This window comes from Argopecten irradians, unplaced genomic scaffold (genome assembly GCF_041381155.1).
Source record: "Argopecten irradians isolate NY unplaced genomic scaffold, Ai_NY scaffold_0220, whole genome shotgun sequence".
NCBI classification, from domain to species: Eukaryota; Metazoa; Mollusca; class Bivalvia; order Pectinida; family Pectinidae; genus Argopecten; species Argopecten irradians.
In genome coordinates, this window is record NW_027187687.1 from 23,227 (window position 1) to 39,364 (window position 16,138).

Genomic DNA, 16,138 nt, shown 5'->3' on the forward strand with positions numbered 1-16,138 from the left:
TTCTTTTTCCTGACGTCTCCCTTCGAACCGCCTCATTTTTGCCCTTTTGTTGAGCAGAAACTACCACTGTTAAAGACGTTGGTGTGTCTCGGCCAGGGGAAAGAACCCAGCGCCTTCCTGGCGTGAGCGAGCTCTCAACAGAAGGCTAATCGTGAGGCGGTGGCAAGGAAGACGTTAGAAATAAGAGAAAAGAAAAGATCCTTTATTTAGTCGCCTTTTACCATCATGCAATACAAGAGAGCTGTTAAAACATTGAACTTTGTTGGGGTAAAATATCGTCTCTAAATGACATTTCGTTTGGTGAAATTTTCGTTGTTCGTTTGTATATAAAAATCGTTGCTATCTGACTTAATATATTAACATACACGTCGTATGGTGCCGCATTGTTTACTCACAGAAATCATTGTCACGCTCTATTGGATAATGCAGGTACCTGGAGTTAACGGATAAAGCGGTTTGAGTAGTTTTCATAAATACTTCGTTGCTATAGTAAGTTATAGGAAGAAGAGATCCTAAAGCAGTAGATACAATTCTAACGCCCTACCTACACAAAGAGAGATGAAGAAGAAGTGAAACAATGCTGTTGAACATTAGCATTTTACATATACTGTTATATAAGGGATTCTGATTTTTTTTAAATATATGTGTCACGCTCGTATAATGAAATAAATGCTGTAATACATGTTTCGTGTTGTTTTGTATGGATGGAGTATATTGTGTTAGTAATGTTGTGTAGTGCGACCTATAATGCAGAACTCACTATCAGGTAAGTATGGGAGAAGAGACCCGAGAGGTACCGGGTAGAGACACACATGGATATGGCGGCAAGACATACACAGTTTGGATTGTGTCTAGATGTAGGATTGTATAGGCCGACCAATATTTGGAGCACAGAAAGCTGACTGTGGTAAGTGTTTATACCCTTGTAATATTATTACGCGATACCATTTTGTATTGTGTCCGTTTGGAATGTATAGTTTACCTGATGGAGCCCGGTCAAGCATTCATAGGCGTTGCGGTCCACTCGTGCGTGACTGAGTTGTTTACATGTACGTTCCATTTATATGTAATCTCGTAAATAAGGGTTTAAATAGTAGATAAATGAATTTATACGTTATTTGTTGGATTAAACAATATATTTAGTATGTAATAGTTTTGTAGAACCTGTTATTAGAGAGTAATTGGTCGTATATATAAGCGTATGCGTTTACTATGAGTATATGTATGGAGGTCCATAGATAGTATATACAGTCTCGGTATGTATTGTTATAATAAATGTATGGAAGCGTATGTGAGCAGTAATTAATAGGTTTGACATACCTGCAGAGACATTATATGCATATGAAAATAGGCAGATTTCAACATATTCTGTCCTGTTTTCTGTTTTTACCAGCTTTTTATCCATGGATTGGGATGACAGACCAGCCAACACATCAGACGTGACTATGACATAGTCATATATTTGTTGCTACAGTGGCGGTACAACAGGTCCCATGGCACTCAGCAGTGCAGTAACTTCAGAGTGAGACAACTTACGTTTTGAGTCCATGGTCTATGATAGATGACCGGATATATTTTGAAATTTTATGGTGGGTACATGTATGCGAATTTCTACGTGACACTAAGATGTTTACCATGGTTTACGCTAGATGTAACTCATAGCTGGAATTGGATGGACATATCATCGACCAGAGGAGTGTTTGTGATTAAGTTATATGTATATATGGTGTAAATAAACTTGTATATATTGTATATAATGCATCAATGTGTTGTCTTTTTCGAGTAAGGCTTCGTCGCTCCGTACCTACACTGTTACAATATGAAATATGATTGAGGTAAAACAAGTCGACTTACAACAGAGATCCCCATAGCTATTCCAGCTATAGCTAATTCCTAAAGATTTTTCAGGTCATTTGACCTGCTATTGATTTCAATTTCACATGCAATTTTCAAGTGAAATTGACGTGAAGCTTTTTTCTTGTCATTTTCACCTGCAATTTATTTGAATTTCACATGACAAAAAATTCAGGTGAAATTAACCTGAAATTGACCTGAAGAATTTGACCTGAAAAAATTCTTCGTGTAAAAATGACCTCAATATCAAGTGAATTTCAGGTGAATTTCAGGTTAAGATTTGTTCGGGTCCAATTTACCTGAAGACGTATTGCCTGTGTACCTGCCTTACTAAACTAAATGTACGAAGCTGTTTTAGGCCTCTTGGTTATTAACAAGAAGTCGTTTAAATATTTTAACCTTTTTGACCTCTGTGATCTTGAGAGAATGTTATTGCCATTCATATGAACTTTGTAGCCCTTATTCCCAGCATGTTATAAGCCAAACCAATAACTTTTAACAACATTTGGAGAAGAATTTGTTTAAATTGAAATGTTGACACCGGACATACGGACGACGGACGCCGCACCACGGCATAATTTCACTTTTGTTCTTGGTAGGTGAGCTTAAATAGCCCTCTACAAACCCCGTGAAATTGTTGTACCGCACATGGAGAGGATTTTGATATCACTTCACAGATATCGTATAACCTGTCACGTAGATGATGCTTCAGAACTGGAACCTTGATGTGATAATAATTAATCTCATCACACCTATACTTATAAGTCCCTGCTGGAGTCAGGGGTACAGTACGTTAAAGGATTCTCTACCACATGGAAGACTTTTATAACTGTTATTTTATTAGAAAAAATATCAAAAGACCAGTGAAAAATGAATAAGGATTTATATTTCAAGATGATGATGACATTTTGTGAGGCAGTGGAATAACTTCAATTACATCATTCTTAACTGTCGACGAAGAGATGACTATAGTCTATTCTCTTTATTGCCAAACATGATGACACCATTGATGGTATTCGTTTTACTTACACTCAATTGTATTTCAGTAATAGATGTTTTCTTCCTGGTAACATGGATCAAATGTAGAAATCTACCAAAACAGATGAAGTATCTTATAGTCAACATGATAACTGTTTGTAGTTTGATGGGACCAGTCACCACTTTTATCATGTCGATATACAAAGACTGTATGTATGAATTGATCTACCGGGCGTTTAAAACTAGCATCATGGAATTCATCATCATTCTTTTACTTATTGACCAGTTCCTATCTATTTTCTGTCCTTATTGGTACGTAAGATGCGCAACCTCTCGAATTCGTGTCATCACCACTATATCCGTGCTAGGCTGGCCGATTTTGCTTCTCGCGCTTTCTACGGGTAATCTGGACTGGAATAAAACATACAAATATAATTGTATAAAAGAGATGTTCTATCATTCCAAGTTCAAAACATTCTGTTTGGTTATGTCGGCTGCATATGTTACATTAGCATCCATCTTTTGTGTTATGGTATGGAGGAAAACTCGACAACGTGCCATTGTGCCTCTTAGCCATTTAGGCAGGTATAGGAACAGTGCTCTTGTAAATGTACTAATCACCACCGTGTTTATGTCTTTGATGGAACTCATGGTACTGGTGGCATCCATTGTTCTACAAACTACGGATTCAAAGTCAGGTTTGGAAATGTTTACGCTCTGTGTAAGGACAAGAGGAATCGGTGGTCAGTTCGTTTACGGGATCATTTTACCGTTATTATTATTTTACAGATTCAAAGAGTGCAGAGTGCAATTTATCATCACATTTTGCTGCTGTTTACCCACAATGCGCATGAAAGCAAAACAAACAAGAACACATATTTACATGGAAGCGGCCGGCATTCCTTTACAGGTTCATAACGAACAAAACACAGACGGTACACATTCTGACGCCATTACTCATATATAAAGGCGAACATTTTAATATTTTTGTACATAACAGACATGCATTGTATTCGCCGAAACTGGAACTGTTATATTTAAACAGTGTAGTATACAGACAATTTCAATACAATATAAATGATAAATGAATATGATATTGCTCGGGTTTGTGATTTTTGTGAGGTATGTTAGTTATAATCGTCCAGATCAGTAAATAACATTAAATGGTGTGATATTATTATGTTTTTGTTTAGTTAATACTTTAATGAGGCTAACAATTGAATTATTATTCACTTTTGTTTTGTTTATAGCAAATAGGAATGGTATACGTATTTTGCAAAGTAATGATATATTTTGAAAACTTCCACATTCTCACAGAACAATCACACTCACATCATGCATATAACCTCTCATATATGGCATTAATAAGGCATATCATTTGTTACAGTTAAAACATTGTACATGCATATTGCACGGCACGTGTACATATTGTATATCAAGTTATACTGCACGTTCTGGGTCATATTCCACCATGATACAGTTGTAAATATATACTTATAACATATAAAATTACACAAAATGAAGAATAAAACAGCAGGTAGGGCGTTAGAATTGTACCTGCTGCCCCTATTGCATGATCGTAAAAGGCGACTAAATTTAGTATCTTATCTTTTTCTCTTCTTCCTAACTGACTTTATCTTTCCTAATGCCTCCCTTGGCACCGCCTCACTTTTGGCCTTGAGTTGAGCGTTCGCCCCTGTGAGGATGGCTCTGGGTTCTGTCCCCTGTATAACATTATCAGTTTTATTTTAGAAATTCATAAAAAACATTGTCATTGTCTAAAACTAGACCGTAATTAAACAGGAAGATATATTGCTATGTACATGTATGTCCCAAAGCCTAACGTACAGTTGGGAGCAAACTAAACTTGGTATCTAGTGCACTTTGTAGTGCACACGTAGTGAACAACGTAGTGCACTAGACTAAACATTGTAGTGCACTAGAGTGCACTACGATGTTAACCCCAGTTCACTACAGTGTTAACTCTAAGTTAACTCTAGTGCAGTACGTTGTTAACTCTAGTGCACTACAATGTTAACTCTAGTGCACTACGATGTTAACTGTAGTGCACTACGATGTTAACTCTAGTGCACTACGTAGTGTACTTCAGTTTTACAGTGCCTTTACGTGATACACACATGTTCCAGTATAACCTTACAAATACAAGTATATTCAAATTTGTGGTATAACTTATATTCATTTTGAAATAAATGAATGAATTTTCCGGACACCATATGGATCCTTACAATTACTAACAATTGTAATATTGGGGATGAAAGTTATCCCAACAGTGTGCATGGACAATTAAAATTGTCAATTAGATAACTTGTATTTTTATATATACAGTGTTCACGAAGCTTCATTTATTCCAGCTAGATTATAGGTTTTACCAGAAATTTATACAGTATATTATCTTAATATTTGATTTTACGTACATTTCTTCATGTAATCACATCTTTTTCTTGGACTAGTATGAATGATGGTCGTATGTATACCTGAGCCAGCATGTTAGTTAAATTTCAGGTAAAACAATTCATGTCCAGAGGGCAGAATAAGTGTCAGAGTGGTGAAATACACATACAATATAGCTAAGTAGGTTTTGGGGTGGGGCTGGGGTATAAAGGACCCCAAGGAGTATTGTCTCGAAGCATGTTTGGAATACACATATAGTTGTACATGTACATGTCCATGTACAGATGTATTATAAATTTAACTATACATAATTAATAAACCCTCTCCATCTCCTCAAAAAATATAAATAAAATATACATTATCTTCATTTTGAGGGAAAAAAACAATATTGTAACAGTTATTGTCAATTGAAAGAATAGGCATATTTTGATAAAAAGTAGCTGTAAGTTTATTATTATTATTATTATATGAAACAAAACCACATGGGGTCAAGTAGGCAGTTAGACTTTACTAAACTAATGCAGGTACAGAGGCTGTCACAGCATGCTATATATCTGTTGAATTGAATGCTATAATGGACCCCCTGGGGTTAAAGAAAATATGTATACCTTACCTGTGACGCCTGACTGATCATCTCGGGTAAGGGGTCACCTCAGGATGTGGGATGCATGGGGAAATAGGGCCCTAGGCCTAGTAACCATAACGACAGACCTGTGTGCCTAGAGTTTACAGTATACAAGTCATTTATGCGGGTACAGTGTATACCTGTGTCCCCATGTACAATGTACAGTACATGTGCATTTTGTATATCAGTGTATGTGACAGACTTTTATACCAATTAAACATCAATTAAATATCATAACAATTAAATAATTAATATGTACACGAAAGTAGTTAAGTTAGAAATCCTTGATATATATATGATAAAAATATTGTAAACACTAAATCACAAAATGAATTATATGTGACACATACTCCACATTATTTTAATGTACATGCAGGTCGATGATCATCATCACTTTTGATAAATGTAAACAATTTTTGCTGCTTAATTTTGATATTGATTTCATATGTTTATACATAGATAATTATATAGAAATAAATCAAAATTTAATACATCAATCAAAATATATTTCAAATATTATGATGTAATATTACATGTGTAGAAATATATGCTTAAACAGAAATAAGGATTTGATTTAAATCATTAGACTCATCAACGGGGTCCGTTTATCATATGGAATGATTTCGCGAATTTGATTGACTGATTGTCCCAATCGCACAGCTGTTAAATAACCATATAAATTTCTTGCTTGAATTAATTAACAGAGTCAGATACATATAAAATCTATATTTGTATGTCTCTGACAGAGTTATTTGGGTACAAAGGTAGCTAATAATAAGAACGTTTTAATGAATTTCAACCTATTTTATTTCAGTTAAATTGTTGACATTAGACTCATCAACGGGGTCCGTTTATCATATGGAATGGATTCGCGAATTTGATTGACTGATTGTCCCAATCGCTCAGCTGTTAAATAACCATATAAATTTCTTGCTAGAATTGATAAACAGAGTCAGAGACATATAAAATCTATATTTGTATGTCTCTGACAGAGTTATTTGGGTACAAAGGTAGCTAATAATAAGAACGTTTTAATGAATTTCAACCTATTTTATTTCAGTTAAATTGTTGACTTTTGACAAAATACAAAGTTCTTTAACTTTTCAAAAATCAATACTCATAGGGCACCTGTTCAAAGGATCGAATCACAATTTTTATGTTAATTGAACTGGCTTCATAGGTAATTATAGGATTAGGGGAGGGGCAGTCATGCATAACAAGACAGGTGATCCCTAGCTTGGTTCTTGCCCTGGAGCCTGGCCAGTACAGGTAAAATTCACCAAGCGACTTATGAGGGTATAATAAAAGTGTGATAGCCAAAACTGCTAAATATACAAAATCTGACATTCTAAATGTGAAATACAATTATATATAGCTGTTAATTTCTAGAATGGCAAAAACAAAGATAAATGATTCAAATAAATAAATAATAAAATCAAATAAAAAAATTAATTAAATACATGAAATAAATTAAAGGCCCACTACCTTTCCGAAACGGTTTTAAATTTTTTAAATGGGAATGTAAAACAAGATCGATAATTTTGTAGAGTCGCAAAAATTATTAACTTACCGTTAATACTACATTTATCATCACCTTCTGAACGATTTGATTAAAATAAATAAAATGTTTATTTTCATAACGCGGGTCGTATTATGTTTCCCGTCGTCGTCCTAAATACCGCGCGGTTGTTGACTATCACTGCGCCAGACGACAAAACAGCGAATTGACTCTCCACTGTATTCATATATTACGCAGGAAATCTTGCATATGCTTGGTGTCGTAACCTTATTTTAGGTCATCGGTACGCATTTTCTGATGCTATTAATGTTTTTTTAAGAAACCTTTATATTTTGCTCCGGAAAGGTAATGGGCCTTTAAAATAAATATAGCTATTTATATCTAGAATACCTAATATTTGATCTGAGTAATAAATGTAGCTATTAGTAAATGTATTATAACAAGTATAAAAATATTTGATCCTAATAAATAAATGAATTCATGTATTTTCTGAAAAAAAAAAATTATCTAAAGAAAAGATGCATGTGGTCAGGCCATATTGCAGCTTACGGTATATTCTTTACTTTAATATTAAAACTCATGCAAGGCTAAATTACTCAGATGAAACCCATATATGTACACCAATAAAAGTAACCATTTTATTTAATAAATTAATTATATACATACTAATTGACTTAATTATGCTAATTTTTAAATACAGAGTACGTTTGGTAATTCATCTGAAATAATTGAAAGATATTTAAAATCATTCAATGAATTATACATGAACAGATTGTACATGTACCATTTGTGCAATAAGTAGGAGTATCAGGCTCATTTATCTTGTGCACTACGATGTGAACTCCAGTGCACTACAGTGTTAACTCTAGTGCACTACGTTGTTAACTCTAGTGCACTACGATGTTAACTCTAGTGCACTACGGTGTTAACTCTAGTGCACTAGCTAGTGAACCAGAGTTAACTTTCCTTGTGCACTCCAGTGCACTTCACTACCAAGTTTAGCTTGCTCCCAACTGTATGTAACAGTCAGACCGGTCAGTCTAATATAACTTCCTATACTGTCAATGTCATAATGTTATGTTGTACTTACATGTAATACCTGTCATTTATACATGCATGCGATATCTGAATAGTATATATATTGGACTGGCCAGTGATACATACGGAGATATATACATACAGAGCAGAGGGACGGATAGCGGACACACCCAGCATTACTCTGTAACCATGCTTACACGTATATTGTTAGTTGAACTGTATATTGAAATGTAAATATGCATCACAGGATGAAATAAAAATGTCGACAGAAATTGGAGTTCTTCATCATTCAACTCTACATCAACACAATAACAACGAGCCATTGAACCAACAAAAGCTACATCCCACTTCTGACAAAAACGAGAAAATAATTATTATGTTCACACCTGGCCGAGACACACCAAAGTCTATAGAAGTGGTAATGTCTGCTCCTGCTTAGCGTTCAGCATACAGGGAGTGGGACGACTGGTTCGCCCGTTGGTAGTATAATGTGACCGGGTGGGGCGTGTTGCTTGGTGTCTACGGCGGCATGCTCCAGTGTTATAGCACTATAAAAAGGACAACAGTTCCACTATACAAGAAGACACAACATGAATATACCGCAGCCTCCCAAAACACACACCTCGCACAACATACATGCAACCAGCGCATATATGATTCTTACATGACCATAGCTGTTAATAGGGCGTTAATTAATCAATCAAACAAAGAAACAAATTAGGAAAATAATAAACATTATATCCCCACAACAAACTGCGTGAAATCGTTATACAACTCGTGGAGCCGATTTTTGCGATCAAATGACGCTATCGTGTAACCTGTCACGAATCCGTTGATGATGCTTGAGAACTCGAATCTTGATGTGATAATAATTAATCCCCTAACACCTATACTTATCAGCCCCTGTTGGAGTCAACATCACAAAATACTAACATCTAGGAATTTCAATACATAATACAAATTGGTTTAATTTTACAAGTACAAATAAGAGCTGAAAATGACTTTTGGAAATACTACCTTTTCAACTTTTCCAGTGCAGTGATATGAGTCCATACAGGCTTACTATAAAGCCAAATTATTTTTACGTGTACAGTTTTGCATTGTTATTAGTAATTTCAAAGTGATTTACGCAGGTATGTTTATAGTTTGGCATAAAAACTAAATTTTTACAGTACAGTGTATGATTTTTGAGTTGTAACTAATTTTAATACGGCATCATACGTGTTTGTAAGTTCATTTGCATGTTTTTGAAGCTTTTAAATTCATCAAATTATTTGATGGTTTCAATAGATTACTTGAAAAAAAATTAGCACGTCAAAATTTTAGCTCAGTTATGGCATTTATAACTTAACATTTTCGAATATATTAATTCATGCACTACAAAGGTGCTTATCTTAGCACAGTCAGACTTTAGAGCAATTGCGAAACAAATGTACAATTAACACGAAATCCATTGATTACAAATACACTTTCTTACAAAAGTTACATGTACCGCTGTACATGATTTAGCACTTCAAAATAGTTCACATACCGCGCGAAAATAAAACTACCACTAAAATAAGTATGTTTACAGTATGTAAATGTTCAGTGTAAAATTAAGTTCGGGGAAACAAAAACAAAACAAAAAGAAAACTACAGAAAAGTGTATATTCGCTATTCGTAGAACACTTTGCCATTACTTCTAGTATGTTACCGAGCCCCACGACGTAGACGTGGTTCTACTCGGGGCCCAAAATTTGGAATAATTATACGCATCTGTGTTGTGGTTGACTTGTTTTACCTCAATCATATTTCCTATATCTCAACAAATCAAAATCACCTATTGATATCACAGCATAAAATTATGTAAATATAATAGATCACTGTTTAACGTGACCTGCTACTTCCTAGCATTATAACAACGTCAAGTATGTTTTATTATTACAAGGAGACAAACATTAATTTATCGCAGCCTCTCAGAATAAAATGCAATCATACAATAAACAAATTCATTACATGAGAAAGTCTTCATGATATTATCCTAGATATAAATACATGTAATACATTTAGCATATTTCACCAACCAATCACTTTGAAAACAAGTCAAACAAAACAGGATTTGTATTATATTAAAGAGCCAAATCATTAATTGATATCATTCGTTATGTTGATTTTAACACAGTTGAAATAAACAATGTAGCGGAGGGAAGACAGTATCGGAAAACCCCCCAAAGAAAGTGATGTTTTCCTGTTACATTTTGAATGTAAAACACAAATGAACTGATGATTTGCCAAATAAAGCTGAATAGAAAACCTAGTCTACCATCACAAACGTATTGATGTTATCCCATTCAGCTTATATAAAAAGCAGGTCCGAAATACATTTATCGTTCTCCAAGCTTGTTATGTCAAACAATATAAGTACAGGTCATGAATATTATTTATCGATGTAACCTTTATCGTCCCCAATATTTGGCCTCAACCCTTCAATCCAATGGCCTTTACCCTTCAATCCAATGATATTTCTAGTCTGGTTACAATACATACAGACTAGACAGGTTTTAAAAGAATTAATAAATAGCTCCACTATTTAATTATCCCTATCTCTGTCGGAGACAAGATCTACATCATTTCTGACTTTACTTGGCAAACGTCCATGCTGAAAAATAACAACATTTAAGAAATGGTGACGGACTATATATATATAAACGATACTGAAATGAAAACAAATTATGCCATAAAAATATTTGTAGAAAAACGTTATTCCAAGACTTTGCATCATCTGAAAGGAAGTAAAACATCAACAGCAAAGTGTCAAATTTATTCTTACAATGACTTGATTAGATGTCGCTTTATATTTATGGTTGCAAAAGACGATAACTACATGCCTCTCTCTCAACAAAGACAACAAGGAGAAACAATAAACATAAATAAAACAGAAGAGACGATACATTATAAACGTGACAAAACATGACAAAATATATACAAACAAAAATTGACAAGTGTATATGTGAATGACTAGTATTGAGTGTTGATGTTTGTGTGAATGGGCTGAATATATTCTGAACAGAATACACGAAGATGAGTCTTATTATCATAACCATATGTCGATTGATATTATAATAACTTTAATGCATTTTTCGTCATAATTTAAGACATAACCATATAAACAAGTAGGAGACAGACAACCAATTCATCCTCAATTTCTGACCATGATAGTGGTCATACTACATCTTTATAGAATAATTTCAATATTTAATTTAAAATTACCTGTTGGCCCTGTACAAGAAACTCCGCCTCTTTCCATTAGATAAGGGCCTTGGCAATAATTCGAGGCTCTACTAAATGTGCATTCATAGATACTTGTTTCCGACCCTGAACATTTCACATTTATCTTTAATATCAAGTCATCTTTGGATTCCCATGGGTGTCTTTGGAAATATATGGCCGTTCCATCTCTAAAACAAAATGGAAAGAAAAAAATAGTTAATTAAATATGGTTTCTGTTTCATAGTTAAATAAAGCATTGATGATTACTATACCTACAACAATTCACATATGCATTTCAACGATATATACAAATATTGCGAAAGGATCTGATAGCAATCACATGGCAAATATACATGGATCTTATTCGTAATTGATTTCTGCATCGTTACTGGTCCTTTTACCAGGTTATTTTACATGACTAAACCATCGCACGACAGGGGACTTTATAAACGGCGGATCGTATAAAAACAAAAATGTGTATTTCAGTTATACGTCGTATTTTAAAAGAGTGGGACTACTGGTTTATCTGTTGTCGGTATAATGTGAATGAGTGAGGTGTGTAGCTTGGTGTCTTCGGTGTCATGCTTCAGTGATATAACAGTATAAAAAAGACAAGAGTTAGTTCCACTATACAAGAAGACACAACACAAATATACCGCAGTCTACTAAAACACACAACCGCATACCATACACGCAACATACCGCATACATGGGAGGCCGTCTTTGCATGACCCTGGTTGCTAATATGACGTTAATTGGCTCCGGTTTTGAAAACATTTGTCGGTACTTAATAAAACAAAATTGTATATCATGTTGTAAGAGATCTGTATACAATACTAACAATCCTAAAAATAAAATTCTTGGTTCAGGCTAAACAAACAAACCAATGATTCATCTGTACCTGAAACCAAGCATCCTGCAGACGATGTCCGCTTCCGTATCTCCCCAGTTTTCACTGCAGACTGTTGTCCTCTGTCCCCCATACACCACATCCACGGCACCAGAGGTTCCATTTTCCGCGTCCACAAGGTACACGGATTCATTATTGTTATCAGCTATAAAAAACGTAATCTGATTAATATCGGTTTCATCACCTAATATCGCAAACTATGTAGCCAATCAGAATCCAGCATTCTGTCATGTGATGTACTAATGAATAACAATAAATAGTTGTAGATTCCGTTTCAAAATTGTACAACTGACATCAGTAATAATTCTTACACATATTGGGAATATCAAAATACTTGCTGTCAATAGCCATGATTATACCGCAAGTAATAATCGTACATTCTGATTGAACGAGAGTTAGCATTAGGAAATTGGAAGATAAATCGACGTGGTCATAGCAACGTTTTAGCATCAAGTGACAGCCCAAAATGTTAACCGCCCGAAAATGACGTTACTTTTTCAACGCCATCGTCGTTTTTGAAAAGATATTCTTCGAAATCTTATTTGTTGCTATAATTAAAGTAAGTTTGTCAAATTAATAAAACGACGGAGTTTGTCAAATTAATAAAACGACGGAGTTGATCGTATATTTCTTTTCACTTATTAAAACGCTGTTTTTTTATCAAATTATCAGGGGAAATGTAATTGCATTTGTCCCCGTGTTCTAACAGTTTTAACAGAGGAAAATAAGAATGCTTTGATTTCCCAGCAGGTAGGACGTTAGAATTGTGCCTGCTACCATTATTGCATGAAGGCGATCCTTATGTATTATTATAGAGTAAGGTTTTGCACAATTATATATCTATGGACGATGGAATTACTTTTCAAGCATATGTGCTAACGATCAGCGATTTACGTCGGTACCTCCCTTGGTGTTGTGGCATCTTTACATGTGTCAGGTTTTTTTTGAGACACTTCTCGAAAACCAGTTTTATAATATTGTGTGGCTGTTATATTCAGAATTACGTGTACCAAAATTCAGTCTCCAAAAACATCTCAGAATGCAAATAAAAGCGACTATCTCACTTTTGTTCAAAGCCGGACTTTCTCACTTTCCTTTATTACCTAGTTCCTGTGTCGTAACAAATGGTGTTGAAGGAACGTAAGTAAAATAGACCACTATGAACCTTCGGATCAGTTGGCAATCAACATTGTTATGTACACAAACCTTGAGAATCATTGTAGCACAGGACAGTCGCTATGCCCAAATTAACACTTCCGTAGTCAGTTAAATCGATTGGACAGTCTTCTAGACTACTTTCGTGACCTGCACACCTTCTATATTCCCATACTGGAATCGTGTTGAAAGGCATCCATGTGGCACCGTGATGAATGCCGTGTCTAAAATTAAACACATAAAACTGAGTATTTACCTTCAGTAAAAGTAACGTTAACTTTGTGTATTATTCCAAACTTCTGTAACGGAGTGTAAGATAGTTAGTAGATTGATCGCTTTGGGTGAGCGTCTTACGAAGAGTTAAGACCTGTTAAGGACGGTCTTTCGTGTGCCATATGTGAATTGTTTGTATGATATAATTTAGTTCCTTCTCCGTAAAATAGCTCGAGAAATGCCTCTTTCATAGTGCTAGGTCATATAAACAAAGACGCCATTAACAAAGCCCAATTGGCCCGAATAGCTCACCTGCTATCTGGTAATAGTGAGAGTCATAGGAGAGTCATTAAGAATATATATAAATGACCCAGGTAATAAAAGTTTGTCTAGACCACTTGGTTATTAAGAAGTTGTTTAAAGATTTTAGCCTATTTGACCTCTGTGACCTTGTATGAAGGTCAAGGCAACTCAATTGAACAAACTTGGTAATCCTTTATCCCAACATGCCACAGGCCAAATTTCAGGACTCCAGGCCTCCCACTTTTGGAGAAAAAGTTGTTTAAATAGAAAAGTTGACGCCGGACGTCGCACCACGAGATAAGCCCACTTGGCCTTCGGACAGTTTGGCTAATAATAATCATCTAAACGTTTGATATAATATTTCATTCTTCAAATATAGATCTAGACCTTTATGTCTTGTATCACTTTGGTTAAAATGACGTCACATGATATCCAAGATACAATCGTATTAGCTTATCAGGTTTTTACCGTTTATATATATACATCGCTCTTCGTCTTTACGTCAACAAGATGGCGGCCGCGCCATTATTGAGGTAAAATTGTTAAAGTTCTGAGTCATTGTGAACTTATTTAATAAAAAGGGTCCTTCAACGGGATGTATTCTTGTAGAAGGGTCAGCTTTGCCTCACTCGATACACATTTCTTTAAAACCTAATATTTTTCCGTGTTAAGTCACTAACAAACTGTGTAACTAATAGAACACCGAACCAATTGTCATGATATATATGGGAATGTACCTCCAATCCGCAACAAGACGTCCCATAGGCTTGTATCGCTTACCTGGCCAAGAACACAAGCTACCAACTTGATCGCTTTAGATTAGAACTTAATCTATTCAATTATACAGAAGGATTTTAAAGAACCAGAACAACTGTGTATAATAAAATTGGTTCCCCTTCACCCAAGAAAGCTTCAGACCAAATTAGGACCAAATCCCTTTATGCCTACAGAAGAAGGATTTTACATAATTTGCTACATTTTCCCTATTGATCCCCACCCTCAGACCCCTGTGGAGCCGTTCATTGATATCCCTATGTAATTTCTCCACAGGAACATAAAAAATAAGGATTCGGGAATTAGAGTAGACTGTCAGCAAAATAGTGTCCGATAAAAAAACGGCTGATCAGTCACCTATCATGTTATTGGAGTATCATTTCACTATATCTATTTGGCCGTTTTCTTTGTTTCAAGACTGTGTAATTTGTTTTTTCTTATTTTTTTCTTCAAGCTATATAAAATTAGTGACATATGCAAAGATATAACACAAGCAAAACCTACGGATATCAGGCGGATTATGTGATAAATTGATGTATGTATTATATTCGGTACAGTAGTAGTTGCAGGGTAAACATGTACAGAATGTATTTCTATTATTAAAATGGTACATGCTGTATGGAATCAGGAAAGAGGTATGGACACTTTCCGCCTGTCACCACCTAGGCCGCGCACAGCTCGAGCTAAAAATACCCTACAGGTAAAATGTCACATAACGTATTATGGGTCTTCTTGTACCAGGGTTGACATGACACAAAAAGTGTTTCGTTTATTATATGACTGTTTTTTTCAATTTTTATCATCTTTATTCTTATATTAATTTGATATGACAAAATGTCCATGGGCATTAACGGTCACCTGCTATTTGATAAAAATTAGTTATGTCATTTACTGGCCAACTGATGTCTTTTGTTCATGAACTAGAAACATAGATCTAATAGGTCTACATACAATTTCATTAAAGACTGGTGCATATTCACTCACGTTATCGTGTTCACAAGGTTCAATAATTATTATCGCAAAGGACAATAACTCTGTAATAAAGTTACAATCGAATCAAGCTGATTTTCAAACTTGTCCAAGACCTTTCCCGTGTTAGTCAACACAC

The 16,138-nt window shown here is 34.9% G+C and overlaps 1 long non-coding RNA gene across 1 annotated transcript; it reads right to left on the reverse strand.

The window, feature by feature from the left end:
- Positions 1-10,906: 10,906 nt before the first annotated feature.
- On the reverse strand, positions 10,907-13,975 carry LOC138312135 (uncharacterized). The gene is made up of 3 exons (XR_011206867.1): positions 13,792-13,975; positions 12,577-12,730; positions 10,907-11,863 (listed from the first exon to the last, which is right to left on the reverse strand). It is a non-coding gene; the product is annotated as an uncharacterized lncRNA (long non-coding RNA).
- Between the last annotated feature and the right edge of the window lie 2,163 nt (positions 13,976-16,138).